The 21,829-nt window shown below is 39.9% G+C and overlaps 1 protein-coding gene across 3 annotated transcripts in view; it reads right to left on the bottom strand.

Annotated features, from left to right (window-relative positions):
• RhoGEF64C (Rho guanine nucleotide exchange factor at 64C) overlaps positions 1 to 21,829 on the bottom strand; it is a 119,866-nt gene that overhangs the window by 60,624 nt on the left and 37,413 nt on the right. For all 3 annotated transcript variants that reach the window (XM_020960060.2, XM_086833587.1, XM_086833588.1), the window contains one exon: positions 11,548 to 11,600. The gene's annotated coding sequence lies outside the window, so the exon portion shown is untranslated. The remainder of the gene's footprint in view (positions 1 to 11,547; positions 11,601 to 21,829) is intronic.

Raw genomic sequence — 21,829 nt, 5'->3', positions numbered from 1 at the left:
CAGGGGCCATTATCATGCGCCTCATCAGCGCCGCCGTCTAACGCCAAACGCCAATATCATTAAACTCTCGACGCGCACAGCATCATCGCCGGCAATGGTCCGTTCTGGAGACTCCAACTCCAGCTCCAACTCCATCTCCGGCTCCATCTCCTGGCCAAAACGCCGGCTAACGACTAATTTGCGCATATGACAGGGCGACATGCGAGTCGTTCCATCCATGGGCCAAGCCAAGTCTGGCCCGGTCGTATTTTCAGGCCCTCGGTTAAAGACTGCGTCTGCGATCCGCGATGTCAACGATTGGCAGCTCTCGTTTGGCCGGCAGGCTGGGATAGCAATGTGCGTTGCTTTCCCATCGAGACCGCTTCAAATTTTCTCTACACACAGAGAAAAAACTATTGACATGCTGCGTGAAATATGCAGCCCATTAAACCAGACATTTTTTACAAAATGGTAACTAATTTGTTGATCTACGAAATATATTCTCTAGTTCCCTTTGTATAAAAGAGTTTATAAAGAAGTGATATCTTATTAAAAGTGCTTATCTTGAAAATAAGGATTGTCTGGATACAATTTAAGTTATGAGAGATTCCTTATTTTACTAATATACAAAAAATCACACAAGTTTCAGCGGAAAAGCTAAGCCCTAAGATCATAATATCCAACCTTCACATTTTCCCCAAGTGCTGTACCGACTTTAAGCGTCCATAAACGCCAGTCTAGGCCCATGACACGTTTATGTGCTTTAGATGATAAGAAATGTGCAGGCGCTGCATGGCCATTCAGGCCGAAAAGAAGAAAAAAAAAGAAAATGGAAAGGAAAACGCAACTCAAAGTCAAACAATTGCACTTAAAATCTGGCTAAAATGCTGGCGCCCGGGGCGTATGAGCAACAAACGAGGCGTTGGGCTAAACAAATCGTCCAATTTGCTGCCAGTTTCTTATTATTTTTATTTCTTTGCTTTTAATATATGCACTCCCCCGTCAGCGGTTATTCACATCAGCCTAACGAAAAATCATATATGGCACGCAATGGGGAAAATAATGTTGGAAAATGTTAAATCATCCCGTGCAGCGAAAGGCAGGCGGAGACCTACGCTAATTGCTGAGAAATCACGTGTCAGGTTGCACAAAGTAAGGCGTGGTGTATGCCATAGGTTAAGGCGACAGGTGAAACTTATGGGTTAAAGGCCTTCAAAAGGATGAACAAGAAGGCTAACAATGGGGAAATTATGATGAACTGGAAGATAACGTTAGAGCACAGTGAGGAAGAGACTTTAAAAAACAAATTTCTATATGAAATCCTTAATTACAAGTAACAGATCAGAGACCCATTTATAACATTATCTATTGATATATTCCCGACTCCCCAAAGGTAGCATTTTCCACTTAGCACTGACAAATGTCAACAGACTGCCGGTTAACATTCGTGACCATACGATTTTCATGCGTCAATTGAATGCCATTAACACCTTAAGGGTCTCGAGTTTCCCCACACACACTGCCACCGAGATCCCACTTGGCTTCCAATCTCGACCTGGCCAGAACGACAGCGGGCTAAGCACCGGGCCGACAATGGCATTAGCCAGCGGACTATGGGTTGTGGAAAGCCGACAGTGGAAAGCGGGTGGTAAATGGATGGATGCACCTTCGGGGCAGCAGTCTAATTAAACACGACAGTGAAAATGTGCTCGCGTTGCCATTGACACGTGTGCCCAGCAGCAACAACAGCAACAGCAGCAGCAGCAACAGCAGCAACAGCAGCAACAGCAGCAACAGCAGCAACGGGAGCAACAAAAGCGGAGACCTGCAGCAACACCAACAATAGGAATATCAACAATGGTCAATGTCCAGGCGGATGCAGTGCACCCGATAGGCCGTTAACTCAAACAGGTGCAGAGAGAGAATGGAAATGTTGAATATGTGTACCTACATAGCTTAAATTTAAATGAATGAACTACCGGTTTATCCTAAGAACTCTCACAAAAATCTAATTTGATTTATTTAAATAGATAGTATTCCATTTCTCTCAGTGCAAAAGTCTGGTCCTCCTGATTTTCCGTTTGCCAACAGTTGCCGTGTCCCCCCTCCCCTTGAGAACCAAGCCCGGCGATTCAGGCACGTGATTTATGTGCGTGGGTGCGCATTTTAACGCGGCGAGAGTGCCAAGGATCCTGCTCCTGCTCCTCATTCTGGTCCTGTTCCCGGTCCTGTTTGGCCCTGGCCAAAAGGCACACACGCACCCGACAAACTGATGTCAACTTTATTGAAAATCGCATATTTTATGTGGGCGTGGACGTGGACAAGGACGTGGACATGGATTCTGCTGGGTGCCAGACTTCACCGGCCAGGCAATTCAATCAGGATATAATTTTATGCGTAACTTAAACACGCAGGATATGTTAATATTGCCACCCACGCACACACACACTCGTAAACTCGTATATATGTATATATATATATATAAGACACGGGAGCCCAGGAAAAATCGTTGCACTTTCCGGTCGAAATAACAAAATACTATATGTGTAAATAACTCGGTGAGCGTGTGTTTGTTTGCGTGATTAATTAATTGTGTTTAAAGGATAATTGCCTCTAGCTTTCATTTGATTAAATTTCAATGTGCGAGTGAGTGCGAGTTCGAGGTAAAATGAACCCCAGGTCAACGCTCAGGCGGCAGCTGGCTTCCTGGACAGATTACGCACAGATCAGGCCACGCGACCTTTTGTATTAAATTTTAAATGCAGTTCGATGAACCAACAATATTTAAGGGTATTATGGAAATTCGCAGGGAAATCCTTTTTGGGGGAGACCAACAACAAAAGATTGTGCCTGGCATGCTGGCCTGGTAATTAAAATGTAAATATGTTAATTCAATGACTTTAAGAGGAAATCAAAGGAAATGCTTTCTTTTAATTAATAAATAAGGCATTTAATTAAAGCAAAATAATATGAAAATAAATAATATTACGAGCTACAGATAACCTATCCCTATTTTGTTTAGAAAGCTAACTCACTTAAATATCAAACCTCAAAAGTTAACTTTAATTATAGCCTTGGCTGTAGAACTCATCCTCCTAAAAACATTAAAATCAATTAGTTGGCTTTTTGTAATTCGTATTCCGTTTGGCTGGCTCTTAACAACATTTTAGTAATTGATTAATTGCATTCGGGGTTCGTCAATTAAAGCCACAATTTAAGCACAACTTTTTTCGTGGCTCCTAACGTTCTTTGATCAATATTTATCTGTTGTGGAATTTTATGCGAGAGAGCCAAATCGCAAATTAAATTTGCTATTTCTGCTACGTGACTCGTGACTGCTGACTGGCAGTGGCAGTGGCATGATGCGTTAATTATGACAATTTTTTATGCCCAACCAAGATAGATTCGTTCGATAACACGCCGAGAAGTTGACGTGTCAACTGTCTGTCGCTTGATATATATATATAGAAATGTGTGGTGTGATGTATATATACTATACAGCTCCTGCGTGCCACTTCCTGTTCCTGCATAATCGATGGCAGTCGGAAAGTTTTTCCATTTTTGTTTTTCTTTTTGTCTTTTTTGGCCAACAATCTCACACGCACAGGGACCAAAACCAGCAGCAGCAGCAGCCAAAAGGCCAGCAACAACAACAAGAAAAGCAGTAGTAATAATCATAATATAACCAAGAGCAGACGGCCAAAAAGTTTTGTGAAACAAAATACGTAAATCTCTTTAGTTGGCTCATAATTATGACATTAAGCGGCGATGCGGCTTGAATTTTAATTGGCATTCCGTGCGTTTTCTATTTATTATGGCTCCGCCGTTTCTTCTCCGCTTGTTATTATGTTTATTAATAAATAATTTCCAGCTTTGTCGGTGGGGCTATTGCCAATTTGTGGCCATTCATCGAGATTCGCATTTATGGTCACAAAACAACAACAAAAAAACATGTGTTTTTGCCCATAACCGTTAACAATTGTGGCTTGTCAGCCGCGTATTGTTTGGGAATAGGGCTTAAGTGTGAGTAAATGGATAGAATGACATCTTTAGATTTCACCGTTTTTATGGCTACTTCTTGGAGATTTACACAAGTCAGAAGATACTTTTGATATCGAAGTTTTAAATCAATATCAATACAAGAAAGGAAGCTAACTTCGGCACGCCGAAGTTTATATACCCTTGCAGATAGAACTTCTATGAATAGGAATCCATACAATATAAATTATATATATTTGTGTTAAAAAACAATGAAGTAATACCTGCTTTCATTTCATTCACCTATACATATTATATTTGCAGTTTTACATTCACAGATTTTCATTTTTCCTCTACATCAAACGATCGTTTGTATTGCACCTATATGATATAGTCGTCCGATTTTTACGGAATTTGCCACAAAATTTAAGACTTATATAAAATGGCTATACCTCAAATTTGATGAAAATCAGCTGAAAACTAAAAAAGTTATAAATTTAATTGTATTAATTTCTCGATCGTTCCTATGGGAGCTATATGATATAGTAGTCCGATTTTCATAAAATTTTACACAAAATTTAAGAATAATATGAAATGGCTATATTTCAAATTTGATTAAATTCTGTTGAAAACTAAAAATGTTATCGCCACCGCGATTGTCAGTCTTCCGACAACAGCCACCGCCATTCTCATTCCTCTCAAATTTATCGATCGTTCCTATGGTAGCTATATGATATATTCGTCCGATTTTCATAAAATTTTACACAAAATTGTAGAATAATATGAAACGGCGATATCTCAAATTTTATGAAAATCTGTTGAAAACTGAAAATGTTATACTTATTAATTGAATTAATTTCTCGATCGTTCCTATGGGAGCTATATGATATAGTAGTCCGATTTTCATAAAATTTTACACAAAATTGTAGAATAATATGAAATGGCTATATCTCAAATTTGATCACATTCTGTTGAAAACTAAAAATTTTATAATTTTTTTTGTAAAACTTTTCCGATCATTCCTATGACAGCTATATGATATAGTCATCCGATCCGGCCCGTTCCGACATATATACGAGTGAGAGTATATAGAAGACTAACTGCAAAGTTTCATTCAGATAGCTTCAAAACTGAGAGACTAGTTTGCGTAGAAACGGACAGACGGACAGACGGACAGACGGACATGGCTAGATCGACTCGGCTGTTGATCCTGATCAAGAATATATATACTTTATATAGTCGGAGGTGCCTCCTTCACTGCGTTGCAAACTTCTGACTGAAATTATAATACCCTGCAAGGGTATAAATATATCAGAAATTCTTATTTTTTAGCAAAGCATAACTAGTTTTAAATACTTAAACCCCTTCATCTGATACAACTACAAAATCGAGTTAATATAAATCGCAGACCCAGTTTAAGTAATGTAGTTCAAGCGATTTGGATTAATTTACTGAGATGGCTAAAAAACGAAATTCGGTTAAAATACATTTCCCATCTTAACAATTCGTGACCCGAATCGATTCGTTAGTTGCATAAGGCGGACATGTAAATTAAGGTTAACGCTAATTGACATTTCGATTTGCACATAAAAACTTTGACTCAAAGTCCCGAAAACAAATTGCGGCCAATTTCCCCGCCCTACTCCGAGTGCTGCTTTTTTTTATGGTCACATGAAAATTAAATTAAATCTGCGTGAAAATACGGTTATTTTGTTTGGTTTGTTTATTTGCTTGGCTCCGCTTCAATTTATATTTTTTTGTTTGTGTTGTTGACCATCTTCCGTCTATGTTTGCCCTTCACACGCTTGAACTTTAGCGCATAAAAGAGCCAAGTTGCCAACGAACAATTGAGAGCACTGAAAATTGGTAACAACCGAGTTGGCCATTTCCGTGCGATTGTCTTGCTCTTGCCTCTTCTTCTGCTGCTGATAGCAATCTAAGCCAAAATGTTGCAATGCCAGCCAGCAGTTACGGCAGCAAACTATGCAAACGACAAACACACACAACAGCCAGAGACACAACAACAGCGTCAACAGCTGAATAAAGTTATTAGCGCATTTAACTGTGGCAACGGACGTGGCACACTCGTTGTTCGCATTGTTCAGTCCCCGTCTGCGAATGCAATTTCCATTTTAATTACCACGAAAAGCCAGCACAAACGGCTGAAATGCAGAGTCAACCAGAGGCAGACGTTCGGCAGACGGTGGCGCATGCGTCGTGATGCATAAGTAACAACAGTGGCAGTGGCAGCGACAACAGCAACACCAACGACCCACCAGCAACATCACCATCGACGATGGGTAAAAAGCAAAAATAAAAAATAATACAAACAACACAACGGCTGAAATTAGTCACACATTTCGTGCATCGTTTAAAATACAAATGCACTTGGCGAGGTTTCTTTAATGAGTTTGGAAAACGAGCTAGAAAAAATAAACTAACAAAAGATAATTGATTGAAATTCTTGATAAATTTTTAGTTATAATTTAGCACATTAGGAAATTAATAGTAATTTTAAACCGAAGTAGAGAATTTGTTGTAAAAATAAATCAAAACTACATAGTTTTGTGAAAACATTTGTAGATAAGAATGTAAACTAACTTCGGGAGGTTGAAGTTTAAAACTTACTAGGATATGAAATTGAATTATAGGATCGAATCGAAAATCAATTAGAACTAAGCTTAAAATATTTCCATTCTTTAAATTAATATTTATTGATATTTTTATATGACAAATCTAATCTTAAAAAACTCATAACTATGCCAAATTAGGATTCATTTTAATTTGGAAAGCTTTAGTTTATATTAGGTTAACAAATCTCCATAACTAATTTTATATTTAAGATAATTAAAATTGTTGCTTATATTTGACAATTTTAACGATGTAACCCCTTATAAAATTTTGAAAAAAATTTAAAATATTCTTTTTTCTCGGAGATGGCTGGAACAAATCGGCTGTTAATGCTGATCAAGTATCACTGTGTTATAAGCTTCTGACTTAAATTATAAAACCCTCCAAGGATATAAAAATGTAAGCCAAATAATATAAATATCCAAAAATAAAAAGTATCACAGTTTTCTTTATATTTATTGAGAGTATTACAGCAATCTATGCAACAAAGGTGTCATATTTACAAGGCATTAAATACCTCTGTTATGTTCAAATAAAGAAGTATAAATAAGTATACCTAAAGTCTTTAGTTTTTTTTAAAACACAGACATAACACCTACTTCTTTCATAAGCTAAAATATAACGAAAAATAGTATTTCAAACCTCGTCCTCAAATCATAGGAAAACTCTTCGATCTACCTCCTAAAACTAAAACTCATTGCTCGTTGCCGGCGCTATTAAAAATGCGAATTAAAATTCGACTTGTTGTTGGTCGGTTATCACTATATCGCCGTTGTTGCTGTTACTGTTTTTCGCCATTACTGGAGACACTTGTATTGCTCGCTTTTCTGTGCATTTTCTGCATAAATATTTCAACACTTTCGCTTTTGTTTTGTGTCACACACACACACACACAGGCAGACACGGAGCGGGGAAAATTGTTTTAATAATTCCCAACGTGAGCGGCGACCTCCTCCTTTCCGCCGCACAAGTTGCCGTGCATTTTAATTGCATTTTTATTTAATTTTACCTTTGCTGCATCTAATTTGTCGTCATCTTGCATTGTGCCCCGGTATTGTGGTTATTTTGTAATATTTTTTTGCCACTGAGCTTCTTTGTTTTTGTATTTTGGCCCCTCGATTTCGTGCTGAGCACTTCCCACGCACTTTGCAGGCATTTCTGTGGATTTTTGGTATATTTTTTCTTTATTATTTGCCTGTCGTCGTGCGATCGCTTGCGTTTGCGTAATTGCAAAACACAAGACCAAAACAAATCATGGAAATAATTTCGTCACAGTTGACACAATTGTCTGCGAAAGTACGTCATGAAAATGTTTGACAGAAGGAGAATTAATGCAAATTTATATAATAACTAACTGGTGTGTACATAATAGTTCAAAGCGGTTTGTTTGAGTTCATCGAACGATGAATTATGCAAATTTTGATGTGACTTCTTGGCATTTGTAATAGGTAAATTTTATTTTTTTAAATAATAGCTCAAAATATAGGTCAAATAACTATGAAAGTTATCAAATTCCACACTCTAAAATCCACAAATCTCCACGTGATTCAACTTCCGTTGCGTCTGCGCAATTCTCGTGACCCAATTTTGAATTGATTTCCAAATTCATCCATTGTTAGCCCCGATTCGCTTATGTTTCCTAATTTATCACCACCTCTAGTTTGTTTCTGTGGGCGTTTCATTTGATTTACATACAAACAACATAGAGTTTGTATTCGTTGGCTTCTGACTTCTCTTGTGTATATTTCTTTGAGCTGCCCATAAATTGAAATTTTTAGCAATTATGGCATCGTTTAGCTTACCATTTGCGATCATATTGTTTGCCCACAGATCGTTGGGGTTAACAATTCCATCAATAATGAACGCCAACAATATTGCCGGCTTACACAATCCATGGATTAGATTGAGGGAAAACATAATATGCAAAAATTTCACACACCAAATGGTAATTAATAAGAGCTCAAACAAAAACCAGAGCGCTGCCAGGCTATATAATAAATTAATTATAGACGCGATATCAAAGCGAAAGGCGCCGAAAGCTCAAAATTGAGAATCAGCCATGTGAGCACTCAGAGAAAAGTAAGGATTTACATAAAGGAATTTAAGAAATTAAGTGTATTTCACATATTTTAAATAAATTTAAGAAAGGTTTATGACTGTAAGCAGTTTTCATATATAATACAACAGAATAAATAGTTCTAAAAATAAAGATGACATCAACAAATATAGCAAAAGTTGTAATCTTTCCTTAGTTAACTTTTCTGAACAAATCCCTTTCCAGTTAACACGATTACCGCGCATTCTTGGGCTATTTTTCAGTGTACAACTCGAGACTGTCCGCCGCCCCCTTTTCCCCTTTTCCCCTTTTTCCCCACCCGATTCCGTGGAAGTAACAGTAACAAATAATTAGCTTGTAAACTAAAAGTCATCATTAATAATGATTACCGCTGGGAATCTCTGGCGGGTTCTCTGGGCCGCCTTCGATTCTACCATGTTGTGTGGGTGGCGGCTGGCAGATGCCGGCATAAACGTCAACATAATTAAGTGAGCGACTTCTTGGGGGCATCATGGCACCGCCGACGCTCTCGCCATCGACTTTTTCTACCCGGCTGCGATTTATTTCGCATTAACGTTAAATATTGCTTCCTAATTAACCACGGCCCGCTTGCCACATGCAAACAGTTGGTGGGAGTCACTCCGAGGCGCTATAATGACGCCCGATACACGATACACAATATACTTGTATACAAACTCTTGTATCGAGTTTTGCCCTCGATGATGAGCAGGATGATGATGCGTCAGTTTTGCGGCTGCTAATTAGTAGCCAGAAAAAATAGAGAAAAAAAATAGTATAGAAAATACACGCTTTGGCATTTACAGTTACTGTCAAAAGTTCTGGGCCGGAATTTTCGGCACATGGCCAAGACCCCTAAGACCCAAAACTCTAACTACGATTTGGCGTGACGCATTACAGTTAAACTGATTTCAGTTCGTTACAGTTTTGTGCCCTGCGGTCATCAGCCCCTCAATTCCCTAGCCCCCTCCTAGTTTTTTATTCCCCAAACCCTCCTCTGATTAGCGGCTAATGAGTGCCAATGGGATTATGGCTAATTTACTCGTGAAACTAAAGGAAGTCATGCACAACAAATGGGGTTATATGATCCACTGGGTGGTCTTCTGAAAGGTAACTGATTTTTGAAGTGATTGCAGAAACATATCATTACTGAAATAACTAAAAAGAACTTGAAGGAATCTTACTATAATCAATATGTAATTATAAGGAATTAATTACAAATTTTAATTGAGCCCTGGAACTGATAACTTATATTATAATAAATGATATGCTGAAGGCAGAGAACATAAATATAATCACTGCATGTATAGACATAGAAACACCAATGTCTTTCCTTAAAAACCATCTCTTTATATACCGTCCCTCCTATCTAAAACCTTGCTTAAGTTCTTAAGTAATTTTTCAAAAATCAACTAAAAATTGACACATAAGTTTTATTGCTGCGTATTAAAAAATAAATTCAAAATCAATCGAGCTTGGCCAGTGGAAAGATCTCATGTGAAGTCGTCGTGCGGGAAAACACTTGATTTAAGGACATGACCATGCCCACTTTAAGCCCGTCCACTCAACTTTTTACGCCCCCGAGTCAGAGTCATAAAATATACCGACAATGCTCTTAGCCCGACTTTGGGTGCGATAAAAATTGATATATAATGGATTATCGTTTATTACACGCACGATTACCCCCCGCATATACACACGGGGACACGAGGATGTCCTTGCCGGCGTCCTTCGCAGGATATGCATATTGTTTGTTTTGCTTTCCTTCATATTTTCTTTTCTTTTCTTTTCCCTTCTCTTTTTTTGTTTTTCTCCTGGCAGTCGCCATTTCTTCATTCAGTTTGGTGCGGCGGTGGCGTACATTTTAATGAGCCCCACAATTTGCATCTGCAACTGTGCGACGGCCGCTCTCATATGGTTTTTCGACCCGCCGCCGCGCGAACAAACAAAGAAACGAATAAATAATCGTACAAAGTATTGCCGGCCATAAATATCGGAAGCCCACGGGGGCTGCAGAGAACATGGGTGAAGATGCTGCAACGCGGAGGCGATGGATTCACTGGACTCCGAGGACGCGGTGGATTCGTTGGACTCTGAGAAGGTGCCTGGATTCGCGCAATTTCCATGCACCATGAGTCGACAATAAAGCGCCATAATAAAGGCAGCAGAAGCAGCAGCAACAGAAAGAGCTGCAGGAGCAGCAGCAACACCCACAGCAGCAACATTTTCAGGAGCAGCACCAAGAGCAATCATCAGAGATGACCCATTGCAATTGAAAATCTAGCCAAATATAGCCAATAAATGTCAATATTTTATGTTTAAATTATATATTAGCAGAGCAATTAAATTGATGAATAGTAACAAAGAAAAATAGAATAATATAAAAATATGTAATCTAATAAGTAACTGAAAAATTACCAAAGAAGTTAGGTAAACTCACTAATGATTTGTTTCCCAATATAATAGTTATAATATTTTTGAGAGAAATACCCTAATTATTCCATTCAAAATTAGCTCAAAATCCAGTAAAAACAATCTCCAAATGAGCATCTCTGTAAGCAGCAAAGTAGCAACAACAATAAACAAGAAGCGGAGCAATTTCACTGACTACTGAGAATTTTACGTACTGTGACGAGGACTCCACTCCCACCTCAGTAAAAACTCCTTCCATTTTCACCAAACCTTACACCCCTCCTCCTCATCTCTCCTCCCACTCTCACCCCCCTCTTTGGACCCTCTTGCACCTCGTGTGCACTGAACGAAAATTGAGCCGTTGAACGCATGTTGCGCGCGCTAATGGGGCGTATGCGTAATGGTCGCGCTTATTAAAACTTAAGGAGGCGTGGCCGGACTCATTACCAGCGGATACAAGGTACTACGCTTACCTTCCAAAAGGGAAATTGCGGCCAGGTGAGTTCCGATTCTCTTCGCTGGGCAACTGAAAAGAAAAGAAGGAGAGTTTTGTTGTGAGATGGGAAATAGATGAGGAGGGTTTCTTAAAAAGTATTTATAGATATAGTAAACAAATATATTTTAAATAAAACGATACTAAATCAAACTAAATATGATTCTTTTCTATAAACTATATAGTTTAATGCCACATATATTATCCATAGTATAAAGAATGAAACATTCTTCTTTTACAATGTATTATGAGCGTATATTTATGTATTCAATATCTAATATATCTTATTTATTATAAGATCTCTGTGTAAAATAACTAATTTGAATAGGATTTTCTCAATGTGTACTTTTTACAATTAAGTCTGCAATTATTGGTGCGCTTCTTCATTCACTTCCAACGGGCGACATGACATTTATCTCTTTTTCTTTCAGTGCCGCATTTGCACTTGCTCGTGTCTGTTGTTATTATATTATTGCTGCTGCTCTCTGGCTCTGGCTTGCCCCTGGTTGCCTTCATTTATATTACCCTGGCCTCTCTGTCGCCACTCTGTTGGGCTGCATTTCCCGCCGATTTTCCCGCAGCTTGCTCGCTTTCCCTACCCGTTTTCCCTCCCGTTTTCATTCATGCGCCTCACGCTGGCGCACTCATTTACCCTTTAAGCGAATCGTTTCCACCCAAACTCCCCTTTTTTGCATATCATTTGCGCGCATCTTGTTTATCCCCTCCCAGCCTCAGCCCCTGGTCAGACCCCCCTTTAAGTGCATTACAATGAACTACGCCGGAGCAGCAAACATCCCACCTCCCCCCCGTCGTGACTCGTAAATAAGTTTTATTGTGTTTGTGTGTTGTGCCCACGCCCCCCGAAAAACAGAGACGAGACCCCCCAAACCCCTAAGCGTTGTGTGCCCCCTTCCCCCCCCCCCTCGTATTCCGTGGGTCCAGCAGCGATCCAAGTTATCGCTTCCTTTGGTTTTTGTTTTCGCTTTTCCATTTTTTGATAATTTAGCCAGCTTGCCTTGCGCTCCCCAACGAAGTTGTCTAAATTGCTGGCATACATTCTGTTGCCAATGTACAGGGAGAAATCTTAATAAGGTATTCATTTAATAATGTATACTGGAAGGGAAGGGTATTTGAAAGGGTTTAATATCAAAAGAAGTCGTATTAAATGGAGATTTGAGATGTACTTAACCATCTACCAATACTTAGAAACAATAAACTTAGTATATAGCTAGTAAAACTTGTCTTGTTTGTATTTAACTATCAAATATTATACCTTTATGTTAATAAATAGTATGAATTGATCAATTTTAAATCCTTTTCTCTCTGTGTGTTGCACTTCCCTCTGCTCCTGCTGCTGCTCCTACTCCTGCTTGGTGTCTTTTGTCTAGGTCCCTGGCAAATGACTACAAGAGTGGGCTTAGCAGGGACTCGAGGACCGGACCCGAGGACCTGCGTCCCGTCCTCCGCTGCTGAATTATGGCTTGCCTAATATGGGGGATAGCTGTTGTTGCCCCTGCCGCAGCCATGCCCCAGTGCCCCACGACCTTTGCGCCGCTGCTGTTGCATATTTAAGGGCGAATGGGCGCAATTGTTGCGCGTTTTATTGTTTTGGGAATAAGTGCGGATTTATAGAATACATTTTTTGTTTTTTTGTTTTCTGCTGCTGCTAGTAGTAAAAGTAGTTTTTTGCGCTAAGCTGGCCCCGCGAGAGATTTTCGGTTTGTTTTTCTTGTGCAACAATATTTTTAAGTGCAATGCTCAGCATTTTTTAGGCCAAGGCATATGAAAATGGGTAAAGGAAATGAAGACTGAGACTCACATCGACAGCACATGACGTGAACTCAATTACAGTCTAGTATCTGCCACACATATAAAGTTAAGTATATATAGTACTCCCACTCAAGGGGGCGTGGCTGTTGGAGTCCACAAATTACAAATGCCGCTTTGCATGTAAATGTGCACTTTTCTGGCCCAGCATCAAAATTAATATACACCACAGTGCCCCAAAGAAGTGCAATAGAAAGAGAGGACGGAGGAGAGAGGGAGAGAGAGAGAAAGAGACAGCTGTAGACCTAGAGAAAGAGACGGGCACAGAGGGCCAGAGATGGCGCAATAATAACAATGAAAATGCACAGAATGCGCCTTATATAAACGACAACAAATTGCCCATTTGGCACAGAAGACGACGACGATGATGAGGACGGGGTTCGTTAGTGCTCCTCTCCAGTCCTTCCTCCGGCTGGGAGGGAAATGCGGGGAAATGGTTAGCAAACCCGTGACATGGAAGACATTAATTGGCTGCCATGTCACTCTGTTTATGGACAGGACCTGGCTCTGTCCACTCTCCACTGTCAACGCCAGGCAATTCAGATCGGTACATTAGCGTTGGACGCGGCGACCAGGAAGGGAATATTGATTAATATACATACAAAGACTGGTAAGGAGAGTCGCTGTGATGAATGGTAATTCACAGGAATATACCTCAGTTCCTTAAGGAGTGATAACAAAGTCATTGCCAAAGGATATGCTGTACACATAATTGCTTTCTAGCTTTAATACAATTAATCACATCACAATCCGGATATTTTTGTAAATAAATCATTGAACAAAACATAAATAAAAGAATTTCCTATAGTTTAAATTAACTTCCTTGATTGGTACAATCTAAAAACCATCGACTTTGATTATAAGGCTTAAAATATGGTTTGAACCAATAAATCTTTCAGATAAAACTATATTCTTCATCAAATTCATTCTCTTTCATAATTAATTATAAATTTTCCCCCCTTTTTAAGCAATGACAGATGCACAACATGATAAACCGAATGCACAGACTAAGAACCAAACCCCATTCGCTTTAATGACCCACTTTGCGACTCAATGAAAAGATATCCCTATCAATTCGATAATTGTTTCCCCATCAATCAAAATTGATGAATGCTCGGGCACACTCTCCGCTCCACTCCGATTGATGTCCCTGACCCCAAAAAGGCCGAATCGGATGCAGTGGAAGCAAGCAGGAAGGACAGGGGAGGAAGGCATCACCATGTCAGCTGTCCAGGCAACATTACGCATACGCCACATGGGACGGTCGAAAAAGGGATGCTATCGAGATCGGAAGGCGGAGAGAGACAGGTCGGAGAGTGTGTATGCGGTGCGTCAGGTATCCAGCAGACCCAGCCCGGTCTCCGGTTGTGTCTCTGGTTCTGTTTCTGGTTTTTGGTCATGGTCCTCTCCAGCTAGACAGCCGTATTATTAACGCAGTGGCTGCTGCTGGCATTTGCAATTTTACGCCGCGCATGTGCCACTTACGTGTTTGGCTGCCACAAAACTCCGCTTGGCTTGGCTGACTTGGCTAAGCTCCTATCATGTTCAAGTGCTTGGCCCAAAAAAAAATAAAAATGCAGAACAAAAAACCGAGAAAGGAAGGGTAATTCAGCAAGTCGAACTGAAGAATACCCTTTGCCGAGATGTTCTAACAGCAGCTATAACAGGAAACTCTTGTAATCACCATAAAGTGAATTGATCAGGGATTTCTATTAGAGCTTGATTGAATTCTAAATTCTAACAAAACTTAGATATAGATATCGTACATGTCCATTTCTTACCTTTTCCAGCTATCTGAGATGTCAGCTTACCAATTTTTGATGCAATTTGAAATACCCTGAGTGAGGATAGAATAATAAACTCTAAACCAAGAAAGAAACAACGTGGCGAATGCATAGGGCTTCTGATGTTGCTGCTGTTATGTTGCTGCACTTCCACTTGAGCTAACCCGCGGTGTCACATTCGTCGTCGCCAGTCAGTCAGTCATAGTCACAGTCACAGTCACATTCACACCGAGCTCCCAGCTCCAGCTCCAGCTCCAGCTCCATGGCTCTGAGTGTGTTGCAATTCTTGTGGTATTTGTGGCATAAAATAAAACGTAAATGAGCAGCAGCATTCAGCGACGGTGGCGGTGGCAGCAACATCACGATGCCACAATCTCATTTCGGCCTGTCGTATTGAATTCAATGCATTTTCCAACAGCAACACCTTGAGGTGTTCATTTTCATGCCAGAAGAAAATGCGCTTAATTATGCGGCCGAGCAAAGCGATTCTTTTATTTCGTTGTCGCTCGCCTGCTTTTTTGGAGGCCATTGGTGGCACAAGAGGCAAGATGTCTTTGCAACTGGAGCGTACTGCAAGGCCGTCGCATATATAGTATTCGGTGCAGCATTGCACTTATTGCAACAGAATCGCAATTGGTTGGAAAAGTTTTACGGCCAAACAGAAATATGAAGAGAGCGATAACTTGAAGAGTTATTGCCAGAGACAGCCGGGGAAAACACAGTCAGACGGAAAAAAAATCCCAGCAGAAATATGAATGAATACTTTATTGAATATTGTGCGACGTATGCAAAATGATGGCCAGAACTGACGCTGCTGCTGCTGTTGGCCGTTTCTGGTAAACCGAAGACCGCAACTGACAGGAAACCATTTAAACTGACCTCAAATGACAACGACAGCGACAGCCGGGACCCAGTCTCAGTCCCATTCTGCAGACCCATTCCCTTTTCCGGAAAATACATGCGAAATACAAAATGCAATGCCCGTTGGAGGGGGCCACAAAAAAATAAAGCGACCCCACCCGAACCCCAAAACGCAACCCAAACACCCATGGTAACCCCATAGATGGACAATGGCTGGCTGGCTGGCTGGTTGGGAAAATAAAAACCGAGGGAGCGAAGTAAAGAAACGACCAAAATGGTAGCTAGCCACAAACAAATTGGCAGCAATTTGAGGACCCAACAAAAGGCGACAAAAGCCCGCCGAACACCGAACGTTGCTGTAAGCTCCACGTTGCAGGACTTTCGCGGATTGGGTGACTCAACGGCGGTGCAGAAAAACCAACAGGAGTTGGAAGGAGGGGGCCCATGTTGATGGAATGAAATGAAATATAGAATACAATTCCACATGCCGATTGATTTATATGCACGTGACCCATCGCTCCCCTTTTTTTGTGGCATCTCGCGCTGGCAATGCTATGCAAATTGCACGGCTCAGTTATAATGCCATTCCCCCCAGACAAGGCCAGCATCCAGCAGCCAGCATCTAGATCCGGATCCAGGGTAATCCAATACGCAGCCAGCCACTGGAGAAGCCGATCTAAGGGGCTCAAGATGGATGCTAAAAAGCCGGTAACGTGAAATCTCATCTTAATGGACAAGCCAGGAGATCCTGTTAAGATCGACAGCTAACCATCTTGGAAGTTTGCATTATAAACATTATAAACTTATATAAATATAACTCCACCTTTCAAGTACCTTAAAATTGTATTGGCAATAGCATCACTTGAATGTAAACTAATTCTGTTTCAAATAATCTACCTTTCTATCCCCTGAACAAACAGCTAATAGAGTAAAGTTCCTACGTTTATTCAACATATAACTAAGGAGAATCCTGTCTAAAGTGTTTGCACTTAAGGTAGAGGGAAGTTACACCCAAGAAAATCATCTTCCTTGAACGACCAGCTTCCGTTTCTTCCTCTCTGTTTGTAATTCCTGCTAATTTCCCTCCATTTTCTCCATTCTGCTTCCAAGATAAGCACCCCGAGCCACCCTTTGGGAGGTTCTACTGTTTGGCAGTGAGCATCTTAGAGCTGCCTCCGAATCCCCTCCCTCAGTCCATTTACTGCCATGTAACTGCAGTCACAAAATGCAATTTTAGCTTTCAATTGCCCGTGGAAACGGAGTGGAACCAACGTTTCGTGTTTTTCCTCAGTTTTTTTTTCGGTTCGGTTCGGTTCGGTTTGGGTCATTTTCGTTTGTTGCACTGCATTCGTTTTGCCTTTGCCGCACACACAATGGCCACGATAACTTTGCATTACATTAGTGCGAGAGTATATAGTGGGTTTGTGTGGGAAAGGCCCCTCGAAAGCCCCCCAACTCCCTGGACCCGGGAGGGAGAGAGAGATCTGTGGACAAAGGAAAACTGGTTTCGGTTTCGCTCCTTTTAGCTGTGGCATTTGCAACAATTGCATCAATGGATGTGGCCTGCTGCTGCTGCTGTTGCTGCTGCAGTTGCTCTTGCTTTAGCTATTTTTATTTATTATTTTTATGGCCAGAAGACAATATCGATACATTGATTTGTGGAAGTGTGTGGAGGAGGATTTTTTGGTCACATATGGGCACAGAGTTCACCGAAAGAAAAACATATCAAAAACATTAAATATAAGAAGTTTGAGTATTAGTGTTATTGGTCCTTTCAAATGTATTTCCTTTAGTGCATATAATTATAAATAAACTGCATCCCTTCTCTAAAGACTTGATAACCCATTAAATTTCGAAAAATATCCCTATTAACTTTATGCCTTATTTTAGTTTTAATGTATTTTCTCGCTGTGTTTTTAAACCAAAAAATATCGATGTACTTTTTAGCTTAGCTGCCATCGGTATGGGAAAATTGTGAATGCACTTTGAACTGCATTCCGGGGATGCTGCTGCAATGACAACTGACAGCTTTATTATCAAATTGTCATGAGCCAGCCATTTGGCCCAATTTACGTCATGGATCTTATGCTGCATATCAGCAGTGCGATGGGGGACTGTGTACTACTACTACTTTCGTGGAAGTTGGGAGCAGGCCAGTATATAAATCACTTTCGCCGCAAGTATCAATCTCTGACATGTGGCAAAAGTTGAACTGAAACTGAACCCAGGAAAAATACGCACGAAGAAGCGAAAAGGGAGGCCAGGGACGCGACTCCCGACAAAAGGAAAGAAAGGAAAGCCAAAATGTCGTCGCCGTTGTCGTTGTCGTGTGACACTGAAATGCGGATACAATAAAAGTTTATTTTGTGTCCTGTGTGTGTGAGTGTGTTTTTCCGGCGGTAGCCTCCATCGTTTTATACCCTTGTTTAAGGTATTATAATTTGGTCATCAGGAAAAGAGCCTCGATCTGATTACCAATTTGTTTTCGAAGAAGTTCAGTATTGGGTCAGTATTAAAAGCAAAACTTTCTACGATTTATTTATTTGTAGTTGAGAAATTAAAATTAAATAATAAAACAGATCGGTGGAATATATAATTAAGGTGTTAGTGGAAGTATATTTCTCCATGTACTGTCTAAGATTGAATGGCAGAATTTAGAATTATTCAGAAAGATCCGAAATTTAACTATAAAGTGTTCATATAACAAATATAATAAAACTTTAATATACCAGCTTTAAACTTTTTTGTTAGTTGAATTTGTGTTTTTGTATAAGTAAAAGTGACTGTAAAGTAAAAGTATTCCCTCAAATGAATAATTATTGTTTGAAAATATATAATATTTTTTAAAATATTTTCAGTTATATTACCTTTGAAGTTAATATTTTCGATATATTTAATATTAAATATCAGCTTCTATGACTTTTTCCCCAAAATCATCAAGCCTTATCCTAAAAATTTCCCAATAATAGGTGCGAGGGAAAATAAAATTTGGCTTGACGAAGCAAGCAGATTTTCTGTATATTTTCATCTTTTTCCTTTCCAGGACCTTTCTTTTCTTTTCCTCCAAATTTCTTGCTCCTTTTTTCATGGTTGACAAGACGCGAGGAGCAGCCAAAGTGCACCCCATGGAGCAATCACTCGATGCCAGCCCAGAATCCTTCCAACAACAATAACAGCAACAACAAATGTATTGGTAAGGGCCACAAGGACACACACGCATTAACGGCATCTGCTCCTTACACACCCACACACACACATACATACATAAAAGTTTATTAAATTTACAAGGAACTTTTATGCAGTTACTTTTTGACATGCTTCCTTGTTCACTTTCTTTTCATTCCTCCTTCCGTTCACTCATAAAATTGACAACGACAATGTAAATATGCGTGCGAGTGTGTCAGGACTTTCGTCCTGTGTGCAAAAGGATTTCAATTTAAATGAACTTGCAGATGAGCATTTTATTTTCTTACACATTCAATAATTCTTCCCCTTTTTTTCGAGCAGGTCGTATGGAAAATTACAATGCCAATGCGGCGACATGCAAATATGTGTGCAAAAAATATAAAATAAAAAACAAAACAAAAGCAGAGCCTGAAAAAGGCTCAACGGAATGGCATTGAATTACAGCCAACAACTTGTCATCTGTCACATTTTGCGGCTGATTTTGAGAATACTCTTTCGCACATATATAAGCCGATTTTTTCCAGAGCGAAACGGATGAGCTGGAGTTGGCTAAAATCGAGTCTGAAACCGAAACCGAGTCTCTGTCTGCCTCTGAGGCCGTTATCTCGTCTCGTGTTCGAACCGCCAACACGTCGTCGTCATCGTCGCCGTCGACGGTGAAAGGAAGTTGACCTCTAAAGTTTAATGCATTTAAATAAATCTCGAACAAAAAACAACATTAAGCGAGACAAAGCTGAAAGCGAAAACAAAAAAATAACTGAGGTGTCCAGGGGAACCAATGTAAATTTTTCAACAAAAATTTAAATTTTTTAGTCGGCGGCAATTAAACCGAGAGCAACGCGTGCAGCCTAGCCATAAAAAATATATTTGCCAAAAAGCCGGTTGCCCGGATGACTCAGAACTGGTTCGCAACGATTTTCAATCGAGTTCGAAATTCACTTCAAAATTGCGGAATTTTTAATTAAGATCAGCGATCTTTAGGGCTAAAATATTTGATTTTTGGTTACCTTTGTACTTTATTTGCTAAGAGAAAGGAGAGTAAATAAAGAAAGGTTTATTTAAATCAGTCATCATAAAAATTCAATAACTATTTTGTCTGTGGATGTAAGTTTCATTTTCAAAAAGTATCCCAACTTTTCTGCTATAAACCCAGCGTATTCTCATAGAAATAAGTGTAACCATTCACTTAAAACTTAAAAAATAATATATAATTTAAAGCAAGCTTAATTAACCCATCACTGCCTCCTGTGCTATTAAATATTTTCCCTTTTTCCCGCCCCCCTGGTGGGTAATCTTATGGTTTATATATTCATGCAGCTGTAATTATATTAACCCTATTTCCCGCCTTTACAATTCAGATTGATTGAGTTTCCTCCGTCATGCTGACGCATACGCACTGCCCCGAGGTCTCGACTATCTATTTCAGAGAGGGGAAAAAAACTGAAATTGAAAGTGATTTGCATTACAAAACTCAATTAGAGGCGTCAAATAGCCTTGTCCCATAGAGAAACAACATCCGCCCACTGAACCCATTGATCGAATTTTGATTGACAAGTCGAGTGGTCTCTCCCTCTCTCTGTCGCTTTTTGGGCCACATTTTTCTTTCTGGTTTCTTGTGCTCTATTAAGCAAATTCGCTTGGCATTTTATTGATCTTATTGTTGCCAGCCAGCGAGCAATAATTGCATCATTAACGACAATTAGCGAGCGAGGGAGACACAAATCCAAACTGACAGTTCACCGCACAGAGAATGTAAATATATATGAGTACATATCTTTTCATCGTTCGCTGGCCGACATCCTGTGGTTGCTATTGAAAATCGGCGTTAATTGTGCGCAAAAAAGAAATAACAGATATGTTTGGATTTATGGGTTGAGACAACCCAACGGATACGGATACACACGGCGTTTGTTCGATTATGAAACATGAGACTGAAAAGCGTAAGGCGAGCTGTCCTGTCAAAGACTGCAAGGTGTTTGACGTCACTTGAGGCTCTGAATAGTTCACACATTTTAATGGGATATTTAAGACGTTGCCAGTTGTCATCTCAAGAAAGCAGTATATCAGGTTTTCATTAAATGAATTCCTTTATTACAACTTCACTAACGTTTACTGTGACTACGTTTCATAAAACTCAATCTGAACTTTACACAACACATGTTAACATATTGAACTCTGACTTTTGGGCTAAATTTATGCCGATCTGAAACGGAAGTGAAAACAAAAAGCATTTAAAGCCATGATGCTCCCACTTGATAAACGCATGATAAACGACGACCGTCGTCGGAGTCGTCTTCCTCCGGATTTTTTTTTCGTTGTTTTCATCCGCAAAATGTATCTGAGAATGGAGTCGAGAGCACAAGGTCGCTGCGGCAGCTTGCTGGCAGTCAAATGTTGGCCAAAAGTTTTCCTTTTCACAATTTGACATGTAACAGGAAAGATGCTTGAAATTGAAATTTAACAATTGCCCGTGTGGGTTTTTGCGTGTGTTTCTTCTGCCGACAATCTGACAGCCTCTTGAGGGGAATAATTCTCAGTTGGAGTGGTTGAAGGCCCTTCACAGATATTCTCGAATCAGAAGCTTCTTACCAGTCCAAAGCCACG

The sequence above is a fragment of the Drosophila serrata genome, unplaced genomic scaffold (genome assembly GCF_035046125.1).
Source record: "Drosophila serrata isolate PLE 108 unplaced genomic scaffold, ASM3504612v1 contig_272, whole genome shotgun sequence".
Taxonomy (NCBI): Eukaryota; Metazoa; Arthropoda; class Insecta; order Diptera; family Drosophilidae; genus Drosophila; species Drosophila serrata.
Note: the sequence above shows the minus strand (reverse complement) of the source record. Positions and strands in the feature narration are given on the sequence as shown.